This window comes from Salarias fasciatus, chromosome 16 (assembly GCF_902148845.1).
Source record: "Salarias fasciatus chromosome 16, fSalaFa1.1, whole genome shotgun sequence".
Taxonomy (NCBI): Eukaryota; Metazoa; Chordata; class Actinopteri; order Blenniiformes; family Blenniidae; genus Salarias; species Salarias fasciatus.
Window position 1 is genome coordinate 6,667,348 of NC_043760.1, and position 25,729 is coordinate 6,693,076.

The 25,729-nt window shown below is 42.7% G+C and overlaps 1 protein-coding gene across 1 annotated transcript in view; it reads right to left on the bottom strand.

Annotated features, from left to right (window-relative positions):
- Positions 1-5,201, bottom strand: part of gli2a (GLI family zinc finger 2a) — an 89,063-nt gene extending 83,862 nt beyond the window's left edge. The window contains exon 1 of the mRNA XM_030112123.1: positions 4,658-5,201. The gene's annotated coding sequence lies outside the window, so the exon portion shown is untranslated. The remainder of the gene's footprint in view (positions 1-4,657) is intronic.
- Between the last annotated feature and the right edge of the window lie 20,528 nt (positions 5,202-25,729).

The window sequence follows — 25,729 nt, forward strand, 5'->3', positions numbered from 1 at the left end:
CAGACAATACGCCATTGTCTGTCAGTCTGTGTTGGTCTATCAGAGCTACACACAGAAAGGCTGCTGGGTGTTTGATGAGGAAGTGATAATGATACAGTGAGGGGAAGTCATAATCCCCCTGTGTGGCGGTATCAAACAGCCGATATTCCTGTTGTCCAGAGGTCAGGTGCAATCAGGAGTCCTGCCACCCTGCGCCTTACAAACCCAACTATTCGTCCCAAATATGTCTTTTTTTAAAATAATCTGCTGAAGGATGGAAGTTCCCATCTTGAAACGTGTTTTTTTTTTTTCAATCAATGCTGAGATCAAATTCAATGGTTTCATTTGATTGTTGAACTAATTTAAACAATCTTTAAAATGACAACAAATAAAAATGATGGCAGCCACAAAGGCTGTTCAGGCAAAAAAACAAGGGGTGAGACAAACAGGATAGGCCAAAAATCTGGTTCAGGCTGTTGTAAGACTATAACAGGAAACTGAAAATTGTTGAGGTTATGGTGAAACTGTCAGGGGAGAACAACGTTTGGTTCAAGTTAGGGTTACATTCTCGAGAAAAACCAATAATTAGTTTTAGTGAAGCTTGAAACCATCAACATGAGCAACATATGCAATAAAAATTGGTCACAGAATAGTTCAGGATAGATTAGTGGGATTTTTCTTTTCTTTTTCTTTTAGTTAACACCAATCGATTGTTCTGTTGTCATTAGTGCTCCAGTTCCAGTTACTTCCTCTGCAGTTGATGCTTCATTTTTTCATGTGATAAATATTTTTGCTCATATTTATTCTTTTCTTCAAATGGAGTGTAAAAAAAGAAAAAAAAATCCTCTCACTTTCCATTATCTTGAGACTTTATCATGTTTTCAGATAATGAAATTAGTTCCAGCATCTCCCCCTCCTTAAAAAAACCAAGTGACCTCTGCTGACCTGGGCCGGGTTTCCACACAAGACCTCCGAGCTGCAGTCGCCATTGTTCCTTTTGTGAGTCCACAGACAATGATGATGTTACTGCGAAGTCGCTTTTGGGGGGAAACTGAGTTTCCGATGAGTCATTTCAGACTCATCAGGAGTGGGAACAGTTTGGCCCGAGATGCAGGAGTCGGATCTTTACACCCTCCATCACTGCTGACACACGGTGCATCATGCTGGGAACACTGTATAAAAGGCGAATCTGTTCAACTTCTGCTTTTGTTTCTGGGATATTGAGGCGGTCGAAGCACGTAGACCTCAAACAGCGCTGCAGTCTGCACTGATTGATGCTTCTGTCTTACTGAAAAGCCATTTAAACGGTTTGTTAAATGCACGTCAGCCTCTGCTGTGTTTCCCACCAACACGTGTTTCCAGAAGCCGTGTGAGTGTGTGTAAAACAATCCAGCGCTGGCCTGGCGTCTGTGCCGGGGCGGCGGCGCCCGCTCATCGCCGCACGTCCAGCCGGTTTAACCTCGCCCACTTGAGGGAGAATGAACGGGACCCGGCCGGGAGAGAGAAACAACAGGGGTTAAAACAAGGGGGGATTGTCCCGCGCCGCTGCCTCCACGCCAGCAGCCGGGATCCGGTGAAGGGCTCTACACATGAATGTGAGCGGCCACATTTTTCCTCCATGTCAAGTGCAGGAGAGCTGCTGGCACTCGACTCATAGCTGCCTTTTACAGCCTCAACTGCTGTTAAATGGCCATTAAATTAAATCTAATCAATTCATTCCTGCACGGGTGTGTTTCAGTCTACAACACACACACACACTCTCTGTGGGCCTCCCATCCCAGAGCAGAGGAGACATTCAAATCCATTTTACTACCATTCAATACAACTGAATCAAGTTTGTGATTTTTTTTTCTTGCTTTTCTCCAAATCGTTTCATGAATAATTAAGACTCTCATTTAAAAATTGTCTTGAGTCAATGTGGCAGAATTTTAAGTCAACGTTATTTTCTTGTCCAAAATGACTTTTGCATGGAAATCGCATGCTCAAATATCAAAGTGATCCTAAATGAAAAGCTCTTCCCACCATCTCACCGTGGTGAACTGCTGAGATTAAACAGTAACCTAATGAAGGCTTTGTGGAGAAAACTTGTCTTGCTGGTAAAATGTGTGATCAAATGTTGTTTGATGGTCAGCCTGGTTAATATACCAGGTTTACCAGTAATACGTGTAATGAAATGTAGGGTAAAATAGATAACTACAGGAAAATGCTGAACTTAATAGTGAACTTTGTTTAAATTCTCCTACTTAGGAAAAGGAGTGACTACATTTAGGGTTTAATTGGAAAACTACAAAGAATGTTTGATTTTTATAGTGAACTATTGTTCAAAACGTGGTTTTGATACTAAATGGTCTGATCAAATGTTGGATTTAATCATAAATTCAGTAAATTCAAACAAAGTGTCTCATTTAATGCTGAACTGTGGTTTAAACTCTGGATCTATCATGTCAAAAATACCATCGCCCCACATTTTGAGAGCCCCTGATTTGACGGCAGGAAGATGCTCTACAGTCTGGATGTGAGCAGATGAAATACCAACATGCATACAGCTAGATTTTAAAGTTCATGCCTATTTAAATGACTTCAAGTTCATGAAAGTGATTTTAAAAGTAGTAATGCTGTAACAGTGATCAGCTGCACGCTGTGGCCTCGTTCCCAGCGCTGTTACTCAGCTGTCTGCTGATAGAAAGGCTTTCGGGATAAAGAGGAAGAGCAGCCAAACCACCGAGGCCTCTGTACGGCCGGCGTCCCGGTGCGACAGGCCTCTGGACGGCCGGCGTCCCGGTGTGACAGGCCTCTGGACGGCCGGCGTCCCGGTACGGCCGGCGTCCCGGTGTGACAGGCCTCTGGACGGCTTCATCTGGTCCAGCGAGGGGCTGGAGCTCAGTGGAGCGAGCGGTCCGGGGAGGACGAGCGGTGGTCTTTCTCTTTATTTCCCCCAACATCAACTTTTGAGTTTACTCAGCAGGAGTGGGTGGTGGTGGTCGTGCCGGAGGAGGTGGAGAGTGTTGTTGTTGGTGGTGGTGGTGGGGAGGCGCCCCTCCTCCTCCTCCTCCTCCTCCTCCTCCTTGGAGTCACTCAGACTTCACCCTCTTCACCCTCTCTCTCTGTCCCTGTACGCTAGACTTCATCGGTATTTGCCTTAAAAAAAATCCACCCCCTTCCTCCCCACACACACACACACACACACACACACACACACACACACACACACACACACACACACACACACACAGGGTCCTTTTTCAGTATATTTCTATGCATTTTCAGAAAAGAAAGAGGCTCGGAAAAAGAGAAGCAGTTCAATAAAGTGCTTCCAGGGTGGAAATGTGGGACTACATCAGCAACACACACACAGACATACATACATCGGCTCGTCGTACACACACACACACACACACACACACACACACACACACACACACACACACACAGTGTGGAGATGAAAGTGACATGGTCACTATAGGGTCTCAGAACGCTGCGGAGCGGAGCCCCCGGACTGAGGCTGAATGAGCTGAATAGGCTCATCCATTCTTCACTCCTTTCACTCTCCGTAGGCTCCGACTGTTGGAACTCTTCATTCCTCACAATGGACAAATGCACTAAAACTTTTTCTTTTTTCTTCTCATGCAAATCAGCCCCCCAGCCCAGACCAGCGTTGTCATCATGTGAAGCAGAAAACATGCACATGCTTGACTGTTTTCTTTCTAAACATCACAAACTTAACTGACTGTAGATGTTTTTTTTATTCAATCAAATTAATCTTTGAATGATAAACTCTGTTTTCCAACTTTTCTAGATCTGTTTTATTTACATGGCTAATTTTTTTTTTTTAAATCATCCCAGCACTGGTTTTCAAACAGATAAGAGGAGGAAAATAAATCCAACAAAACACACACTTTCTTTTCCTCCTCATGTAGGCCAGAAGAACCAACAGAAAAGTGGGTCTGATAAGTGCACACATGAGTATGCAGATCATTAGCAGAGCCTGTTAGATAAGGGTAAAAGCCAACTGCAAATATAGCTGCTAAAGGGCCCCCACAAAGGCGTGAAGTGTTTGTTGACTGCTCAGTCTGCAGAGCAAATAGTAAACTTTGAATCTTTCAGCAGAAAGTACACATCTCCCACAGCTCTGTCACCGGCAGTCCTGCTGCTGCTGCAGCTGCATCCTCTACCTCTGGATGCTTTTCTGCAGAATTCAGAGGTTCAAGAAGCTCCAAAGGAAGACAAGAGGGACTGTCTGGACATTTAGTGCTACTTTTTAAGTGCATAAAAGAGGTAATTACAAGTTTCTTTTGTTTCTGAACTTTTGGGCTAAATTTCCTAATTTAACTGTAAAAAATAAGACTGTTTAGATTTTGAGGCTCTCTCATAGAAATCAATGAACCACTTCGTGTGTAGCTATGAAAAGCATTGGCGCCGAGTATTCTGATCACATCTCTTCCCATATGGATCAAGTTGCAGGAGAAGAAAATTTTTTGGATTCCTGTGTCAGATAGGTTCAAAGTGCAAATGAGATGTGAAGCTGCTCTGAGCCTCATCTGCCGCTGACACGCAAGGCCAGGAGGAGAGGAGGAGAGGAGGAACACCACGAACAACAGCCCGGTTTGGGAAACAAACCAGCGAAAGTGAAGAAAAAGCTGCAGCGACGCTCCGCTGTCAGCATCACCAAACTTCCTACCTTCCGTGCGTCTCCGTTCTCCTGCCCAGATCCACTCTTCCTTTACTCTTTTTTCTCTTTTCTTTCTCTCCGGGGAAAACTTTTTTTTTTTTTCTTTTGCCAGGAGTCCGATTCCCGTAAACTACAGCAGAGCTGGCGCCGACATCGAAACGCGCAAACGAGCCGCTCCGGACTGGACGCGAAACTCCATGAAAGCGAGTTTGGAAAAGTTTTGGAGACGCGCGGCGGCCCGCTCCCTCCTCCCCCTCTCTCTCCCCCACGGAAGGAAGGGCTCAGTGCGGGGCACAAGTCGCCTCTAACTTTTTCTTACAATCCATCTTCTCCGGGAAGGTGCGCGTGAAACAGTGCCGTGCACGCGCGAGCGAGCGGGCGAGCGCGTTCATCAGCGCACTCGCATGGTGCGTAACGGTCCGTCCAGTTCCGGTTCTGGGTTTTGTTTCCTTCACTTCTCCCGATAAGTTTGGGTGTAAACGCGGCCTGGCCTCTCTCGGCAGTTGTTGCGGAGACATGCGGCGGTGTTGAGATCCTCGGGCTGCTGATCCGTTTTCAATCCCCCCCTCCTCCTCCTCCTCTTCCTCCTCCTCCTCCTCCTCCTCCTCCTCTCTCACTCCCCTGCTCCCTGGTGAGTTGGGCCATTTGCTGCACCAGATGGGCCGGGCTAACTTAATCCAGCAGTTGTAGATGGGGAGAGAAAAAAGTTAGGTGAAGTTTCATATTGTTCAGAATGTTTTTTCTTTGTTCTCCTGTGAGCGCATCGAAGCCAAAGAAAAGTTCACGAAAAGACGCGCAGTTGGACTCGGAGCGCAGTGATCAGCGTTTCCACTTAATCAGACCAGTAATGGCGTTTTTCACTGTCACTAACTGAAGAATATGCCATCTTGCTCGTACTGAAGCGCATTTCCCACCATGCACTCGTCAGTTTGGAGAGTTGATTCTTCATGTAATGTGAATTTGCCATCATGTTGTTGGACTGTAACATATTGTGAATATAGCCACATGCCTAGATATTTATGTGTGTACATTTACATTTGTCGTAATAGTTGTGCTCTCTCTTTGCCCATCATTTCCACCTGCTGTGTGGTCTGTATTTCAGAGCGTCTGCAGCCACCAGCAGCTTTTCAGAAGGGAAACACTTTGCTGACTTATTTTTTTCATTGTTTTTTTGCTTGTGGTGTCTGCCCCAGGTGGGAAATAATCCAGACTGTCAATTGTTTTTTAAATCATGTTTAAATCGCCATTTTTTTTGTTTCAGAGCATATTTTGAAATATGTATATTGTATATATATATATGTCACGATAACAATAAAACTGCAATATGCTGTGCAACTCTTAAGAGTCACAAGACATACATTGAGAGTTTTTCAGTGTGATTCTTGAGCTTCATTTATTTATTAAAAACCCACAAAACAACAAATTGGGGCGCACAGGTAAAGGGTGATTTTTATTCTAGCTTATTTACATTTAACCAGTATGCTCTGCTTCTTCTGTGTTTTTCTGATGAGATGTGGTAATCTGTATTTTTCAGCAATATTTAATAGATGATTCATCCTGAGGGATAAGATCTACAGGGAAAAACATGTAAAGGGGCCCAGAAATGCCCCCCCCCCCAAAAAAAAAAAAAAAAATACAAAAAAAAAAGCTACCAATGATATAGAAATAAACTGTTTTCATTTTTGACTGTTTTATTTCTTCATTTTCTTCATCTTCAAAATCTTAAAATTCTCTATTGACACACATTTTTGACAAAGCCCTAATGTTAATAATGTAACACTGAATTTCAAAATTTAATTGTAGGCTACCTGTTTTTTGTTTTTATCCCTTTCACATCTTTTATGTATCTCTGAGTTTTTTGCCTAAATGAAAAGTACTTTTACAAATAATTATCATTATGGAGAAATGTGGAATTCACTGCTGGGAATAAATAGTATAAATCAACTTTTGTTGAATTAATACTTGTTTCTCTTTGCAGAGAACCTGCACGTCTGCTGTATTTCCACCGTCGGTAACGATGAGGCTGGACATGTCTCACTTGTCATTTATTTTCTGCTTCTGTCAAAATCGTAATTATTTAGCCCGTTCTCCATAAAATAAAAGCATACCAAAAATCCGCCTTAATGAAATACATACAAAATACATGTTTACTGTCCACTTTGGAAATTAGTTTCTTTCAGTGACACAACTGGAAACAATTATTGAGCATCAATCATAGATTCAGACTCCTACTCCTTCCATTCCTCCTTCGGCTCCCTGAGGTAAATATGATCATCATGATCTGAGTAGAACACTTTGGGTTTTTTTTTTTCTCCAGTACTCTTCTGTGTAGTGTCGAGGTGATGGAGCTCGGCGCTCTAGCTGTCCTTGTGTACAAACCCCCAGCAGCCCCCAGTGTCCCCCAGCAGCCCCTCCATGTCCTGCTTTCTCCGCGTCTCTGAGTGGGCGGAAGGATAATCAAAGAACTCTCTTATCACGAACAAACCAAACAAAGAGAGACACACGAACCTTTTGGTGGAAGCCACGGCGTGTTGACTTTGAAAGTAGGCAACAAACCATTTTCATAATTCATGCTTTGTTTATTCTGGTTCAGGCTGTTTCATCTGGGTTGGAGCTCTTTACTCAGCCCTCCAGTGGGGGAAGCTGCTCCACACTGTGGACAAACATTTGCTATGAGATGCATTTACAGTACATTTCACCTTAAATACCCGAGTCTGTCTCTGTGGGGTCAAAGGTGAGCTACACTTTACACCGAATGACTGATTCACTGCTTTGTTTTTACTTCAAACATTATGAATTCTAGACTGTGAGTTGCACCTGTCAGTAGATGCATGATGAAGAGGAATAAAACCATTTCTAAATGACGAGCACAGACGATACTCACCAGGATATTTGGATTTAAGTCACACGACTGGCAAAACTAAAAAAGTGAAAGTTCTAGTCCAGAATTATCAGTCTGACATCTTATAGTCATGACTAAAATAGTTGTTTGTTGAAATAAAAACTACTATGTGTACAATTAGCTGAATTTTACACATTGAAAACAACAAAGAAAAGAGAAACGATTACCACTTCAAAATGAGAAGACATAACTGACACACATTCCATAAACTTTTCAATTTAAAAAGACTCCCTTAAAGCCAGGTAGGTGTTTTCCTTTCTAAGCATTTCTGTTTCCATTTGGAACAAGTGCTAAAAATATTTCACTACCCGCTATACTATGTGGAATTGTTTGTTACACTCGGGTTCAAATATGTATTGCAGCAGCAGAGAGCTGTGTGAGCAGCAGCTGAACCCACCATGAAGGCCCGTCTCAACCTGTATCACTGTGGTTCACACAGTGGTCTGATCCCCGTTTCAGTCCATTGCTGAGTCGACTTTGGAAATGTGTTTGATGTTTTCTGATTAATACTGATCCTGAGGATCTCCAATGCATTTTAATCTTTTTGAGTTTGGTGTGGTGACAGCGATTCTCACTGCTCTCATATTGAGCAGCACTATTTTAGGTTTTTCTCCCACAGAAAAAAATCCAAAAGTTGAGCCGTTGTCATTGTGTGTTTGGGCCTCGTTGGAAAAGATTCTATCTGCACAGTCAGTTCTTCCACAACCAAGTCTCTGTTCTCCCCAGAGGTTGGGGCGTTGCTCACTTCTTTAGCTTGTTTCAGAGCTCATCAGGTGACCAAGCCTGAAAGTTTTTGAGAAAACCAAAAAGTAGTGTCGCTCGTCTCTGTTCTGTCTTTTAACCACTTTCACACCGGGCTGCGATCTGTTGTCGATTGCAACACCGACTGGTACGCGACTTTACGCAGCTGACCAGGATTTTTCCTCAAATCAGAGAAGTTTAATTTTTTTTCCTGTGGCGGACTGGCTGGCACGGGGTTGTATATGAACAGTCTGAGAACAATCCGCAACATGCAGCGAGAGACGGAAATGTGAGGGATCACTGCGTAATCGCTCTGAAATCATGCAACATGATACGCAGCGGAAGAAAAATTAATGTCATTGAATTAGCGCAGTAGAATAATTCTAGTAATTTTCAAGTTGTATTTAATAATTGCAAAGCTTTTTGAATGTTTAGTCAAGATTCATTTGAAATGTTCACTAAATATGGGGAAAACAACACAATTCTGAACATTTAAAGACCACATTGAGTTAATTTGTGAGAAACCTCAAGTCCTTGGATGGATGGACGGACACACACACACGCACACACACACACACGCGCCGACTTGACTAAACTGAAGTACTTAAATCGTCCAAATTCATTATTTTTAGTAAAAATACACCTTATCCGAGTGCTTCTTCAGTTTGTTTTGATTAGTTATTTACAGAGTTCCTTCATTATGAAGGAGGAAACCCTCACGTACAGCTGCGCATCAAGAATTCCTGTATTTGGTTCTAATAGAGGTCATTTGGTGCACAGAGATGTTTTACTGGATACCTTAGTTTATGCTTCAATTAAACAATTTTCTCATTTGAGGCCCCACAACTCTGGATCTGGAGGGCAAATCCCACATTCAGAGCTTATCGATAGGTTTTTGCCACAATTTGTTACAAATTTCACGTTTGTGGAATATAGAATATTTCATGTGTCGTACCTTTTTCGGCCTTTCTTTCTTGAAGCTTTTCCGTTGCTTTGCAACTGATCATTTTCCCAGATGGCTTCTTTAAAAAAACTGTTATGTTTAATAACTTCCTCCACCACATGTCCAGCTTCATGGTATCACATGTGATGTTGGACTCAGTGGTCCCGTTTCACTCTATGCCCACTGCATGTAAAACCCAGGTTTAAATACCACAGTTTGATGTTACTCATGGTGCAGTTAGCTGGCCACATGAAATGTACTTAATATTTGAAGTGCAATTTAATACGCTTTATATAAAATCTTATTAAATCATTCCTAAAGACTCGATCGCCCCTCTGGGTTTTTATTATCATTACTATTATTATTATTGATGTACAGTTTTAGATAAGTACATTTTCCTGTTGTTTCATTCGTGATGAATCAATGGTCCAATATCCTGATGAGCAGGTCTTCGTGTTGTGAGGAAGCTGCAGCCACGGGGAGAAAAGGTTCACATTTTCAGAGATGTTCATGCCATCGTTAAAAACAGTCACATGCTGACAAGCTGTTCATAATAAAGCCTCTGTTTAATAAAGCTTGAACATTTCATTTTTTTTTAATGTCTCGGCTGCAACTATAATCCACAGATAACACACATTCATCTGTTTTTGTCTGACAGTCATCTAGAAATGTATTAAATCACTTGGTTTTCACAAAACAACACATTCTCAGTTTCATGTAATCATAAAAAGTTGATATAAAATCTAACTTTCAGACAGACTTCTGCCCGAAGCTTTAAACTGTTAGCAGTGAACTGCTGTGTGAGATTCATAACTTGGTGTTTATCAGAAAAAAAGATCATTTTAATTCAAGAACAAACATCCTGTAAAGCAGGGTGATGTTTTATTTGCTTCTGTTTTGATAAACATTGAAATAAATCTGACAGAATAATTTAAGAATTACAACGCAGAAAACAATAGATGGGCAGAAAAACCTTGCGCTGCACTGATGGCGTCCCACAGACACACCAACAGCCTCCAGCCTGTCCGTGGGACGGATCCATATGCTGCAGAGTTCACACACATCTGGCAGGTGAAAGGTCATCGCCTCGGACTCTGAGGACGTCGTTTGTCCATGACCTCATGTTGTGTGCATTCCACACCCGCGCTGTGTCACGAGGCTCATCCTACTGAAAAGATACGAAGGAATAACTTCAGGACACAAATACGTAAAATATTGGTTTCACACAGACGTCTACCTGCAGTCCTACTCGTATGGAAATACAGTCCTGAATCTCACCTGGAGGAGTCCAGGCCCGGGCAGCAGAACTGATGACGACCACAACTCCACACACTGCCTGAGACGAAACCCTCACCTCTACTCAGCCCTGGCCCCCATCTAAACACCAAACTCAAACTTTATCAGCAAGCTGTTGTCTGCTTCTGAAGGGGTGAGTAAAAGGCTGTTATCTCACCGGGTGCGTTCTGCTCAACACCGAGGGAGCAGGGGGTCTGAAAGGGTCTGAAGACTGGTGGCCTTCTGATGCTTTTTTTGGTCTGTAATAAATCTGTAATTCTTTTTTTTTTCTGTCAATATTGGCTGGTGTGTGTACAGTGAGGAAATAACTTGTGATTTTAGTAAAAAAAACTGCAATATAAAGTAAAAAATTAAGAGGATCTAAATACTTTTTCCATCCCGTATCCCACGTACCCAGTGATCTGCAACTTTCAGCTACTTGCTGAAAGTAGCTACAGTCTACAGTATGCATAGTACTCTGAGTATCAACTCTGCGATATGCGAACTGCATGACTGTTTCAGTCCTCCTTTAATCATGTTTACTACCGCAGTACCGGTATCGCTGCATCCCTGGTATCTTAACTCCACCTGTGATGAACTCTGCATCACCCTGGAGTCGACTGAACTCCTTCCAGCTCCTCTCCAGGATTTTTTTCAACGTGGAAATGACTAAAAACCAGTTCCGTAATAAGATGAATGACCCTGTTAGATGTGAGTGAAGTCCCACTCAGGCGCCACCCACACTGTAAACAGACGGAGTGAGTGAAATGAGCATGAGGTGACTCACTGATCGCTCACTCGCCTCTGTCGGCTCATCCCTGCAGGCCTGTGATGCTTCGTACGGCCTGTCAATCAAACCCAAACACGCAGGAGCACCGGCGCCTAACCCGCGATCAGACACGGGGCTGGCGTGTAACCTCCACATCTGTCAGCTCTGGAATCAGAAGAGGAGGATGGGAAGAAAAGACTCTGAGTCACACTAGGATTTTCAGGCCTGGCTGCGTTGGGGGGGGTGAAGGGGGGGCGAGGGGGTCTGAGGTGCTGCCGTATATTGTGTCCCTGTGAGCTTGCATCATGCCTGAGTGCTCGCTCTGAAAACCGGCCTGTGCACATGAGTGGCCTCAGTGTGCTGGGCGAGCCTCCCTGCCTGTGCGCGTCCTGAAAGGAGGGAGAATGGCGGTGTCGGGCCCGCCGGCCCTCGCTCCCGTGCTACAGCGCTCTCACAAGCAGGAATTTTAATGAGCCAACAGGCCCCCTTTTTTCTTTTTCTTAATTGCGGTGCAAGAATGTAACTGCGGAGTAGTGTCACAGAAGTTTCTGGAGAGAGAATCGAAGAGGAAGGGGACGTGAAGATATAATGTCCCTGATTTGATGCTTGATCGTATTTTCCTCGTTTGTTCTTGGGCGATATCATCTGCTGATCATCATTCGTTAATACGAGTTACGTGTCGTTTAAATGAGCTCACCAGACAGTGAGAGCAAATTTCAATTCAATGCAATCATGAATCATGTTTCTGCACTGCGGTTTGAGGTTTTTGCAGGTTAGTTATTGATTAATAACATGAATCCCTGCTGAATCACTGCCTCTTTTGCTTGTTCAGTTTTTAATTATGGACTCTAATATTGGACACATTTTATAAACCTTAACCTCTCATGAGGAACAAGTCCGAGACCTACTCTTGGTAGATTTTTGAGTTTTTTTTTTGTCATTTATAGAGTTAAAAAAAAAAACCAAATTAAAATATATGATAAAATTTAGTCGTAAACTATAAAACTGAGATAATTTTTTTTTACCTATTGTTGAAAAAGTTTAAAAGAGACCAAAGTTCTCATTGAATGTTTTCACAAAACAGTCACAATGTTCTTCATCCTAAGTTACTGTATTTGGCCTCTTCCCCCATATACACATGCATCTGAGGAATTTCCAGCCTTGAATATGTGATATTATGAACCCTTAAGTTACCTGCTACATCAATCTGTAAAGCTTTGCGTTTTTTTCCTGCTCAAAATATTAAACACACCTCCATTAAAATACAAATGGCGTGAAAATAGAATATATATTCTAAATATGCGTTGAAATAACATACATCCATAGTCAGCTGTTCAGGGTCTGGTGGATTATGGCTGAGGGCAGGGAGACCCCGGACAGGAAACCGGAAAGGTTTTAAAGTTACATCTAATCAGGTGCGCCCAGTATATTTCTGAAATCTGCATTTATGCTGCAACGTCTTGACAAGGTGTAAAACCTGAGTGTGCCTGCATCCCCCACAAACGGGGTGGACTTCCCTCTCGTGCGTGAGTGTGTGTGAGTGTGTGTGTGTGTGTGTGTGTGGGCAGGCCGAGGGAGGCGTCCCTTTGCTGAAGCACAGTGGGGACTTTGTCCTCTTATCTGTCCATCACTGCACTTCTGGCCGGTCCATTCAGTCGCCTCACAACACGGCGCTGTTTTCTCAGGTCAGCAAGGTTCAGCCTGTTAACACATCTGTAATGGAGGAGGGCAGGGGAGAAGCCAGGCTCAGTTTATTCAAATTCAAACATCATTCAACACCTTTAAATTTATATGCAATTCCTTTGAAAATAAATCTGTTGTGTAGCTTCTGTTCATCTTCTATACCACAACATCTGCTTTAATATGGCAGAGTAAATAAACCAGACGGTAACTAAACAATGTTTCTGTGCAGCACTTTGTGATTTTATGAGAAAAGCACTTTAGAGATTAACTTTAGTTACTTTCTAATGCATCAAACTGTGGGAGGAATGCAGAGCACCTGGGGGAAAAAAAAACATGTAAGCAGAGAGAAAACATGCAAACTCAGCACAGTTGATCCACACTGCGCTCAACCAGAAAGGAGGGAATCTGACCAACACCTCACCTGAGAGGTTATCAGTTTATTCACTCAATAATTGAAACTTCGGTTTGTTTCTTTTACTCTAAATATCTAAACTTGAAATCTGATCACTTTCTGCAGCATCATGTACGTTCCTTTCATATTTCCCCTCACAAGAGAGCGAGATTTCATCAATGCCACTCTTACAGTGCTGCTCTCGGTGAATTAAACTTAATTTAGTACTGATAACACATTGAAGTCAGGCCTTGTTTCGAATTCTTCTAAACTGGACTCTGTGTTGGGCCGTGATGGATGAATCCAGGGAATAATCTCTCTTCTCAGAAATGTTTGAAGTTCAATAAAACTCTAAAGAAATACAAAACAGCCCTTTTAAAATGATGTGCCGAAAACATTTAGAGATGAACTGATAATGTTTATTGGTTGTGCTGCATCACAAAAATGTGAACTTGCACTTTTAGATTTGATTTCTTTGTTGCAACAAGTTTATTATTAGATGTGCTTTCTTTCTAAAAACAATTCATATCAGTGGGCTTTTATTAAGATAAAATGTCTATAAATGACAGATTTTTAGCATTTGAAGATATTTTCTTTCAAATGCCGTTAAATTCACCAGTGTTCAGAACTTTTATGGCCCTTAGAATAACAAAAACAATCTTAATTTACTTTTACTGAGTAATACAGATTACTGTTTTAATTATATAAGAAAATGTAATATACTAAAGATTAAAATAATCATTTTGGGGAAATCCCCCCACTACTGTTACTTAACAATAATAATATAATAATAATAATAATAATAATCTTAAAATTCTGTTAAGATGTAGCTAACACTGTTTTTTCACCTTTTTATAAATAAGTGAAATTATGCTTTCGTGCTGGATTAAAAGTTCATACATTCTTGTAGAGAGCCTCAGCATTCTTCACCCAGACAGTTTATTGTCGATACACACCCTCAGATCTCTGTCGTCCTTCACACTGACCCTGGATGGAGACTGGGACTCGGACATCCCCTCCTCCTCAGCTCCACCCCGGGTTTCAGTGTTCTTGACCAGCAGGTAAAGGATCAGCACTAAGGACGTCCATAAAACATCCAGTTACAAACACACTGAAAACACAATAAATACATTAAAACATGCTGCGAAAGTTAAAAGACACTCAAAAGGCCCCTGTCAAAAAGGACCCTGCCACATAATAATGCTCCACTCAGGAGGAATTTCTTCATTTATATGACCACACTCTTCCAGACTGCAGCTCTTTTCTCATGCTGGACCCTGAGACAGGAACTTATGAGAAAATGCTGCCCTCTACTGAGCATTCACAATGTTGCAGCTTGTTTCGAAAAAAAAAACAAAACTGTAATTTTGACCATTTGGAAACAGGATTCATCCTGTTGGACCTCTGTATAAACATGTAATTCTGTTCTTTCATTACAGAACTGACTGTTTTCTATCGAACAGCAAACAACTGTCACTTTAAAGACACGGTCTGTAATGGAGAAGGGTCCGTTTCTCCATCATGTCTTTATTTCTAACTTTCAGGAAAAACATTATTAAAAGAACAATAAAATGATGAAAGTTCTTGAATATGCAGACTGACAACTTCTTTCAAAGTATGAGCCTCTAAGTATTGTTTAACACTGATTTCAGATTTTCATGTCAACAACATGAGAAGGTCTGCTCTTTTGTGACACATTACGAGCTCTGGATAGAAGAGCACTATCGAAGAAAGAACGTGTGAATGTTCCTCTGACGTGAATTCACTGCTGGCTGCTGCCAAATCAGTCCCAGGATGGAGAAAATACACTTTAACTTCTCTCTGCAAAACAAACATGGAATTTATAAACATGCATAACCTGCAGACTTATTAGATTACTTATTTTGGCAATTTCTTGATCTTTATTTTGTAGGAAAAGCATGCTCATTAAATTACTGCCTCATCGACCTGTAGAAAGTTAGTTAAAAAGTGGAGTACTGGCTCATCACAGTCGACTTGTTGTCCCAGACATTCTCTAAAACGACACAAATGGCTCTGAAATGCATAGGTATATGTAAAAGAGCGGAGAGGACACAGTTTTGAGGCGAACCTTGGATGAGTAAAGGTTACTTAAGCCAGTAAACTCACCAGAGTCAATCTTGAAAGTGTTAACTAAAATATTTGCATCTGTAGCTGGATGCAGTTAAAAGCTGAGGAAAAGTTAATATAAATGACTCTGTTGAGGTTGCTAAAAATTCAAACTGCATCCTCCACACCTGTGTTAGCTCTGCAGGCTGTAGGGAAATGAGATCCCCTCCAGGTGAACTGGAAGGGATAAAAAAAAAAAAACTCTTCTTTAATTGTTCAGTGAATAAATTTCCAATGGAGAAGGTGAGCGCTACAGGTCATTGGAGATCCACAGCAAACTCACCTCAGTCGCTGTGTCTCGTAACTTCAGAATTAAAGACATTTAGCTGCCCGAAGACGATGATCTGAGCTGGAGGGTTTTGACCCAAACGTAACGTTTATCCACTCTCCTCACCATTTGAGTCAAATGTTACATATTAGTCGACGTACACATCGTGTCCTGTTTCTTCAATGGTTTTATGAACAAAAATGTTGATTATTAATATCATGCAGACAGAGAGATAAGTGCTGCTGCTGTGGGCTGACCTGTACTCTGGTAAACCATCGCTTTCTTAGTGAGGACCGGATCGATTCTTTTAATTTGAAATAGTTATTGGCAGTGAGGTGGGGTTATTGTGAAGTGGTATAAGTGACAGCACATATTAAAAAAAAACACAAAAAGTTTGAAATATCTGGGTTTCAGGTCAAATCTGTACGAATCTGTTCACGCTACAGTGATGAAAGCAGAACATTTTTGATGCATATTGAAACAAAAGTCAGCAGTGGATGCAGTGAAACACTGAACAGCTGGCCATGCCCATTCAGTATTTTAGAGAAGGTCACATTCAATTCACCTGGAAAGGTTTTAAAGCATTTTAGGTTCATCCTGACATTTCATCACAAAGCCTGACTATGAGCAACAAATGCATTGATTACATATTTTTGCAATATTACGCAGGTGAAAAACATGTTCCTGCAGTCCTGCTCAAAAGTGAGTCCCAGGTTCCTTGAGGTGTTACTGGAGGTTAAAGTAACACCATCCAGAGTTACATCTCCAGATAATCGCTCTCAGATGTTTTGGGATGTATGTGTATATCATTTGCACAACAATGGAAATTAATGGAGTGTTTCCTGAAAACATTCCCTTCAGGAAGCGAGTATTATGAAGAGTCGTGGTCCCGAGACAGAAACTTGTGGAACTCAATGTTTAACTTTAGTCCGAGCTGAGCTGAACAGAGTGAAACCTGCCTGATAAATGATTGAAAACGGCTCAGTGCTGCTTGTTTAATCCCGGCTGTGAATGGATGCTTCCCCTCCTTCCTGACCAGGTTCTCCAGGAATATGGTCATTAATACTATGTGTAGGAAAGGTCGCTTTGAAATTCTTTCTGGGATATTATTTCCCCTTTGACCAAGTTCCAGTGAGCATCAAAAAGTCAAAATTCTGATTAATTCACTCAAGAAGATTTGGGTGAAAGAGGTCGGATCACTGATGAACCATATTTGATTATTTTGTTTAGCCACAAAGACAGTTTTGATTTGAATGAACTTTCTGAGATGACGTCCTCTTCTGTGAAATTCAGTTTGTCCTGAGTAGAAACAGTCTCTGTTGAGTTGCTGGGGGGTGACAGAAGTTACGGAGCAGCAGCGAAGCGTGTTAAACTCTCACTCTGTCTTTGACTTCCGGTCAGGATTTCAGGTAAATCAGTTTCAAACTTGACACAAGCTTAAAAAATAACTCGCAAGCTATAAAAATTTCCCAGCCTTGTCAGGAACTCCCACTACTTTTAGAGAGGGGAAAAAAAAAAGAAGAGCTGGGATTATTTGGCCTTCTGATGCCAGCAGAAACAGACCTGCCCCTTTAGCTTGAGCTAGCCACAGCCAGGCGCCATGCCCAGGCATTTGTCCTGGCTCCTCTTTGGGAATCCTCATTTCAGGCATTCTCAAAGCGTCCATCACAAAAGAGCGTCCATCCGGAGGTACGAAGCCTACAAAACAGCCCTATAAACTGAATGGAACTGTCTTAGCGCCCATTTCCTTGCCTTGGGTGGTAAATCACAGCGTTTGTCGCAGGGAAGTTTATGTTGTTTGTGCACAATCTGCCACCACTTCAAAGCTGTGGGAGTGGACTGAAAGAAGAGGGGGAGGGAGGGTGTTGTCCCCTTTCAGTGACTCATGGTCAACCTCAAAGGACCTGCTCTATAACTTCCAGTCCAGGCATTTTGTTGGCTTGACATAGTCAAGAAGCTGTCATTGTCTGAGGCTTTGGGAATCCAGCAGGTGGGAACAAGTCATTTTCTAAGTTTAAAGACTGCAAATGCCAACCGAGCTCCTCCTGTTTGTACTTTCCTCCATAGGAAGAATTACAAGACTGCTCCTTCTCGGATGTGACTTTGTCTGGGACTTTCCTTCGTTTCCCCCTTTGAGGTGCATGAGAGAGTCGCGCCGGTCACTTCAGATCCAGACAGCAAACCGCAGATTCGTGCAGATCCTGCTGCTGTCAGGCTGCAGCTCGCCACAGCAGCCACAGCCGGCTGAGTGAGCTGGCAGGGCCCGACAGGCCACAGGTCTCCCCCCCCCTCGCCCCTCGTCCTCTGTGACTCACGGGACCGCTCTGACTCCCACCGTCCTCTCGTTTCCACGGTAGCGTGCGGCACGGAGCCTGTGGAAGGCCATCAGACGTCGACGCACTCCCTGACCACTAATCACACGTCCAGGGTCTCTCCGGGGAGGAATCGGTGAGGGAGCGCTGTGATGTGTCCAAATGATGCAGTAAAAAGTTTCCCCTGCCGTTACGGTAAGGAGCAGGATCACGTTAGGAAAATGGTTCACAGCTGCAGCTGCTGTTTCTTCTTCTTCTTCAACTAATAAATGGGAATTTACTGTTCGTGCCTAGTTTAGATTTTTACTGGTGGCTGTGTGAAAGTGTCAGGAGCAGTACCTAATAATGGCCACTAGGAGGAACCAGTGATCTGTTTTTGCTCCTGCTCCAGTATCAGGAAAACCTTTGAAGCTCTGAGCCAAAGGTATGAACTGCTTCATGTTTTTGGGTGTTTTTAAGGCTTTCATACAATTTAAAGATAAAATTTATGTGGTTTATATTAAAGATGCCCATAAGTCTTGCATTTTTTCTGGCTGGCAACGGGTATCGTAGTTTATTCTGTCCCATCAGTGCTGAAACATCATCACACTTCTCATGTACAGATAACTGTTTTGCACTAAACCAACACTTACTCACTTCCGGTTGGTGCATCGGACCGATGCATTGAACAATAAAGGCTGTGGAGCGCCTCATCTCTGGATGGCCGAAGAATCAAAGCGAGTTTCTGCCACCACAGTCTTTTGAGAACTAATAGTTACCACTCAGTTTGTTTTTGATGTGACGAGGTTTGAATCCACTCGGCCCAGGGTCGAGTGTTCTGCGTTAGAACCAGAGAAGCCCCAGAACTCGTTCCCCAACAACTTCCTGCAGCGTGTCCCGGGTGACCCCGAGGTGTTCCCAGGCCAAACGAGGGACATAATCTCTCCAGCGGGTCCTGGGCTGACCTCCAGATCTTGTCCAAGTTGGCTGTGCATAACACACTTCCAACGGAAGGCAACCGGGGTGCATCCTAATCAGGCGCCTGAAGCACCTCAAGTGGCTTCTTTCAGTGCAGTCGGGGCTTCACTCGGAGGTCATCCTGGACGCTCGAACTCTTCACCCAAAAGGGACAGAAAAGAGCGACAACAGTCCTGTAGGATATTTGCGTCAATGAACTCAGAGTTTGTGATCACGGGTAAAAGTGGAGATACCCACCGGCCTGTGAATGAAGCCTGGCCTTAAAATTTAGTTCCATCCCCACATGAACTATCACAATTGTCACAGTTCCACCTCGCCTCACCTGTGAGTGAGAATCCCAAACCTTTCAGCCTAAAACCTCTTCTTCAGCACAGGTTTCCCCGACACGAAGAAACAAAAATGGAAAATAACTATTTCCTTTTCAAATCTGCAAATGAGTCACCGGATTAGGCTTTTTATGGAATTAAAGACTCACAGTCTACCGGAAAGCTTGATGAATTTTTGATTGCTGCATGAGTCATAAATTCATCATACACTTCCTGAACAGATATGGAAACCCTGTTTGGAGGACAGAAACACATATATTACTGGAAAAACACAGAAAGAGACATGAGGCCACAACGTTTCGGTTCAAGGTGACACATATTGTAGCGAAATGTTGGCATCAAAATTCCATCCAAAGAACCAGCAACCAATCTTCGTGGGTCTGGATATAGAGGTCAATGTCTTCTTTTCTCATCAGGGACGACGAGGCTGAAATTTATTCCATTCAAATGAATATCATTCTGACAGCCTCACATGCGTTGACACAGGGGGGCAGTGATGTTCAGCTCATTTGATGATTATTTAATTGGGTGGAGTGGACAGTTCTTGCTCATTTCTGAGCAGTTTTTACATTGCCTGTGCTGAATTTGAGGGAAAATTCTGTTTTACAGTCTGAGTTTCTGCTTGAGAAGCAGTCAAGGAGCATTGCAGATTGTAAAAACAAAACAGCTTAAAAAGGAAAATATACATGGTGCTTAAAATGTGCTTCTGGTTCTGGACTGCTTCACCCAGGAAACACAGGAATTCAACCCTTGGTGCTATATTTATAAACTTTATAGGTATTCGACCGTTCAGGAGCGGGTCTGTTCTGTCATTCCCATTCATGATTTAAATTTAAAGCACATACAACAAAGTCTGCAGAATTTCAAAGCGGATTTCAAATGGCCCTTTTTCTCCCAGTATTAGGTCACAATGTCAAGAACACAAAAGAAGTTAACTGTGCAGAACCAATATACCCGTTCCACGTAATAGTCAGGGTACTAATTAAATACAGTCTACACGCAACATATGGCAGCTTTATTACAATGTACTGGAGACCAAAGGAAAGCAGTCTGGCCCTGTGCGCTAATAATGCCCTGCCTCTCGCTGCGATCGCGTCACGTGTTCTTTTTAAAGGAAAAAAAAAATATTAAAACTGTTACTGTAGCAGTTCAGTACAGTAGTGACTGTTGTGGTTTTAAGGGTTTTCTTCATTATGCAAAATAATCAAATGACAACTGTAGCTTTTGCATAAAAATGTTCAAAACATCTGTCTGGGTTTTTGGGACCTTTCTGTGTGCAGTTTGCATGTTCTCCTTCTGGATTATGTCTGTTTTTTTTTCCTTAAGGATAATGGCTCATCAGTCCGGGAACTATGTGAAACATGACAAACACCAAAGAACATCAGCATTAGAAAATTAAGATACGGTACAAAAGACAGACCAAAAAACAACCTTCAGATGCTGTTGTCGATATTTTTATGTTGTATTGTTGACTGTCAGTTGTTGTGACAAATAGAGGGAAAAGTAGCCTTAAATATTTCAGTTTCCCTTTTTTTCTACATGTTTGTAGTTTATCTCAGCTGTTTTGTTTCTGCTTCTTTTGTTTCCTTGAGTTCATAAATATTAACAAATGATTATAAAGCATTTTTCTCCCACTCACAGCTGCACTGAATGAGTGAATCAGTCATTAAACAGCTCAGCTAAACTGTCACATCCACACTCTAGAGCTTCGAGTGTGGATTATTGAAACAGGCCTCACTGAGAATTGCATAAATCAAGACCTTATTAAACTAACTCATTGTCTTTCAATCACAGTGACCATCTTCACTAATTCTTTTCTCATCTCTTGAAAACAAAGGACTGATGGGTTAAGGCAAATGCTAAATGATTAAAAATCTCCCTGAACTGCACTTTGACACTCAAGCATGAAGCTATGAAACAACCATGAGAAGATTTTGTGTCCTAAAGACCTGATTTGAAGCAGTCTGCCGAAATGACGAGAACTCGAGCGACACACTTCTCCACTTCTGCACCTGAGGCCTTTTCAGGAACCTCCGCTCGGTTCTTCACTTCTCGGTCGTGAGTCAGTTTTTCTGACTCGATTGCAGGAAACGCATCTTGGTGGGTCTAATTTACAGCTGGCATCCTGTTGTTCTGTGACGAGAACAGCCTGTTTGGAATTAGACCAGGAGAACTTTATGAGCGTATCAGCTGACAGGACTTTTCTGAAACCTCTGGTAATTTCTAGTTTGTCTTTCTCCTTTCAGATCCATCCGTGGCTTTGGGGTATAGCAGATAAAATTTCAAGGCGGCTCTTCGGGTGACATGATGCTGCGCATTGTCATTGTGTGACACTCCACCGTCTCATAAATCACCAAACCGTTGACCTATGAAACGCCTCTCATGGTCCGGTTTGCGTCTGGGACCGCTGCTGCCGAAACGTGAGCCGGCGGCCGTTGCGCTGAAGCCGCGCTCCCAGCTGCCGATGTGCAGATAAAGCTCGGCGACTCTCGTGCGTCACTCTCTGGTCATGGCACTTTGAATACTATCAGCTCGCTTTCAAGCTTGCCCAAACACAGAGGGCAGTTTGAGGAACGCCGGGGAGGGATCAGCAAAAAATATGCAGGACAGATCCAAGATACACATCGCTGGTGTGAGCCTCAGAGAATAAATGAGAGGAAAGGACTGAACTCTGCCTCATCGCCTTATCTCTCTCCCACGTTGCTTACTTTCGGGCGTTCCTTCATGCGACTCCTTCAGTTCTCCGGTCTCGCCGTCACTCCGCTGCAGATGCCCGTCACGTTGAGATCATGACGAAAGAGTGAACCATTCAGTAAGTCACTTTTTCTCTAGAATGGTGAAAATGACCCGAATCAAGTTTCCAAGCATAGGTCAAAATTTGACGATGTAAAGGAGATATATGTAAAATGTGTAACTAGTACAAGCTATGTATATGGACTAATAAATTATAAAACCACACAGCAGCTAAGTCCAGCATTGGACTGATTACTGCTCGATGTGAGACGAACAGCTGAAGATCCTCCATGAGGCCGAAAGCAGAGACACACCTTTAATGACTCACTTGATGTTTGCTATATAAGGTTGAATGCTTTCTGTTCAACTTAACCGCAGGTACAGTGTGTCACAATCACAATATTCCGTCTGTCAATCAGTCTGTTAATCGTCAGTGGTACCACTGAAATGTTCCAGAGAGGACTGAACAGAGACCAGGACTGGACCCAGAAGCAGACTCAGGCTCAAAGAGCTCAGAGTTTAACAGTTCTTGTCCTTGGAGAAGGCGAAGGTATCCAAGGGTTAATTAAGAGAGAAGTCGGGAGCAGAAGAGAGTAATCCACACACGTAATCCACAGAAAGAAACAGTAGAGGAGAGCGGGATGTCACGAGACGAGGAATGAGATGATCAGGAAATGACACGGAACAGAGTTTAAATATACTGAAGGAGCGAAGCAGAGGAAACAACTCAAACACACACACACACACACACACACACACACACACACACACACACACACACACACACACACACACGCACAGGAAGAGCAAGTGCACAGAGACACAGATAAGACAGGGGAGCCAAGATAAAACTGGAAGTGATGAACAGCTGAGTTACATCAAGACGCACGAGAGAACCCTGAAAGAAGCTGACTTCAGGAATATGGCTTTCAAGAACCCCGAGCAGGTTTTTAGGGACAAGACACCTCTGTGTTCTCCCTGATGTGACACCTACCTTACAACTATTAATGACATAACAATGTAAAAATGGTCTATTATTGGCATTTACAGTGTTTTAAATGTTCTAGCACTGCTGTTAATTCTTTTTTGTTTTTTAATAAGCGCCTGACAGAGGTTTTCACTTCTCTGGTTGATATTAAGGGTGGAAGATAAACTTTTCATACTCAGGATTTTTCAGTGTTTGAACGATGCTTAACATTCATTGAAGACTGAGACATATTCACTAAGATGCCATACAAAGTCTGCTAATTTGCCCACAAAAATAGATTTTGTTTTTTGGTTTGTGTGTGTTTTTGAGGTTGATCCTTAAAAACAACACAATGAGCGACTTCATATGCCAAGCAGGAGCATTTGTATTGCCGTCTTTACATGACAACAAGCTGCTGGATGAGGATCAAAGTGACTGGAGGGACAAATCAAACATGATGGGTTTGAGCATTCTGATGGAAGATGCTATCAAATATATTGGAACACTGTTGCTTAAATCCCCCAAAAAGAAAAAAATGTCTTTACAAGTCTGCAAATAAAGGTTGTGGAGAGCCAGCAAAGAAAACATCTCTGACCTCAATAAGAGAAGCAGCTATTCTGATGGTTGATTAAACCCGCCTTACAAATGTGTCAGACATTTAAATCAACTGTGTTTTGTGCAATATCAAGATTTGTGCATCATCTGCATAACAATGAAAGTTGGTGTACATGAGGCGTAATGTGAAGACTATTGGTCCTGAGACAGAACCCTGTGGAACTCCATGTTCAATTTTAGCCTGAGCTGAAAAGTCTTCAATAACATGGTCAAAGTGGAACCAGTGTGATCAAGTAATAATCTAAATGCAATTTTGAAGCTCTTGGTATCACCATATCTCATGCAGGAGGATGTGCAGCTTTCCAGACAGTTGTGGAAGTTGGCAGGTTGACAAGTACCTCTCTCAGGTGGTCTCTCTTCTCTTTAGTGTCAGCCAGCTTGTAACGATTTCCTATAAAGCTTTGAACTCAAGTCATTTGTTAATCTGGGCCTGTGTGGGGGTCCACGAACCAGAGGGCACCCTACGGATATAAATACTGGACCTCACAATGTTCTACTTGGGTTTTATTGTCAAGATGTGGTTTTCAGTGAAAGGTTGCAATTTGGTGAGTGTAGGGTTGTGTTTGTAGTTTGGATGGTTAAAGTGAGGTTACAAGGAACATGAGTGTCTTCTGCAATAATGCCATGCAAGCATCTGCAGTCCATCTGTTTACACTGACGTATTAATTCCTGTTCATTTGCATGGTTTAAAGTAATTCACACAGTTGTTTTTTAGACATACAGTCGACAGCAGACCTGACAATCCCTGTGTGAGGACGAAGGGTCACTTTGGTTCGCAGGGTTTGGTCTGGCAGGACTAGCAAACTGTCCAGGGCGTATGCTGCCCTCGCTGCCCTCCAGCACCCTGCGACCCTGAATAGGACAAGCAGTAAAGATGAGAGATATGCCTCTTGAACACATCCTCCATTTGCTCCTTTTATTTGTTTTGATTTTTTAGCCGCTTTGTGACATCCAAAAATACAGGCAGCAATTACTCTATGCTTCTTCATGCAAATCATTTGAAGCATTTGAAATACCCTTCCTGCCACAGTGTTTCTCTTCAGGCTTAATGTTGGTATCAAGCTCCAGTTTCTGATTTTGCAGGATTTCTGCAACTGTAAACGTGCAAGTCAAGTCAAAGTCTCCCGTGCTAAGTGCGTAGGGTGGTGCCTATCTCCGTGTCGTAACCCCAGGCTACACACAGCTACTGTGAGTAGTAGTGGAAGCTACAGTAGGGTGGTTAGACCTCTGGTAGCTCTGTGTGTTTGACTCCCTACCCCGTTCTATATACGCCGAGCACCTGGCTAGAAGGCAAGTAGGTACCATTTTTAAGGTCTTTGGTATGACCCGGCCCAGCGAACCCATGACCTCCGGGTTGTGAGGCGGATGCTCTACCACTAGGCCATCACTCTGGTGTAAACATGCATGTTTTCATAAATTCATCCTCACAGTCTGGCTGAGATGATAATTGTATTTACACAGCTGAATCACTGGGCCAAAGTCTCAGTGTTGTAAAATTACTGCCAGTCCGATTAAAACAGACCAAATAAACCAGAAATAGCAGCTTATATTCGTTAAAAAAAGAAAAAAAAAATAGAAACAAAATAGAATTCCTGTTTTCTGGAGCTGGGAGGAGCAGGATTACATCCTGCTTGCTGTATGTTTACCACCCCAACATCATAGTTCACTTCCCACCCTGTGCTTCATCAGAAGGCATTTAAACACCTGCCCAAGAAGTTTAACCTTAACACCATGCAGATGTGTGAGATCAAGGCCACGCTTTCCCGACACGTCTTACTCTCTGTGTTTTCATAAGAGATCCAGCCTGAGGTATGAAAGAGTAACCTTGCCTTCCCCCCATATGACCGAACTATCTGGAACCTGAAATATGGAGACAGACGAGGAAATTGGACTTAAAGCCTCCTGCCTCCCCCAGAAATGTGCACCTCGTGGTCTCCTCAGATGTAATCCAGTTGGCCCCACCATTGTTCCTTCTGCAGGCCCATCACATCTGGAGAAATACAGTTAAATTCATAAAGCTAACGGGGTGTAGCTCTGGGGCCGCGGTGGGGGTCAGGGACTGAAATGAGGGG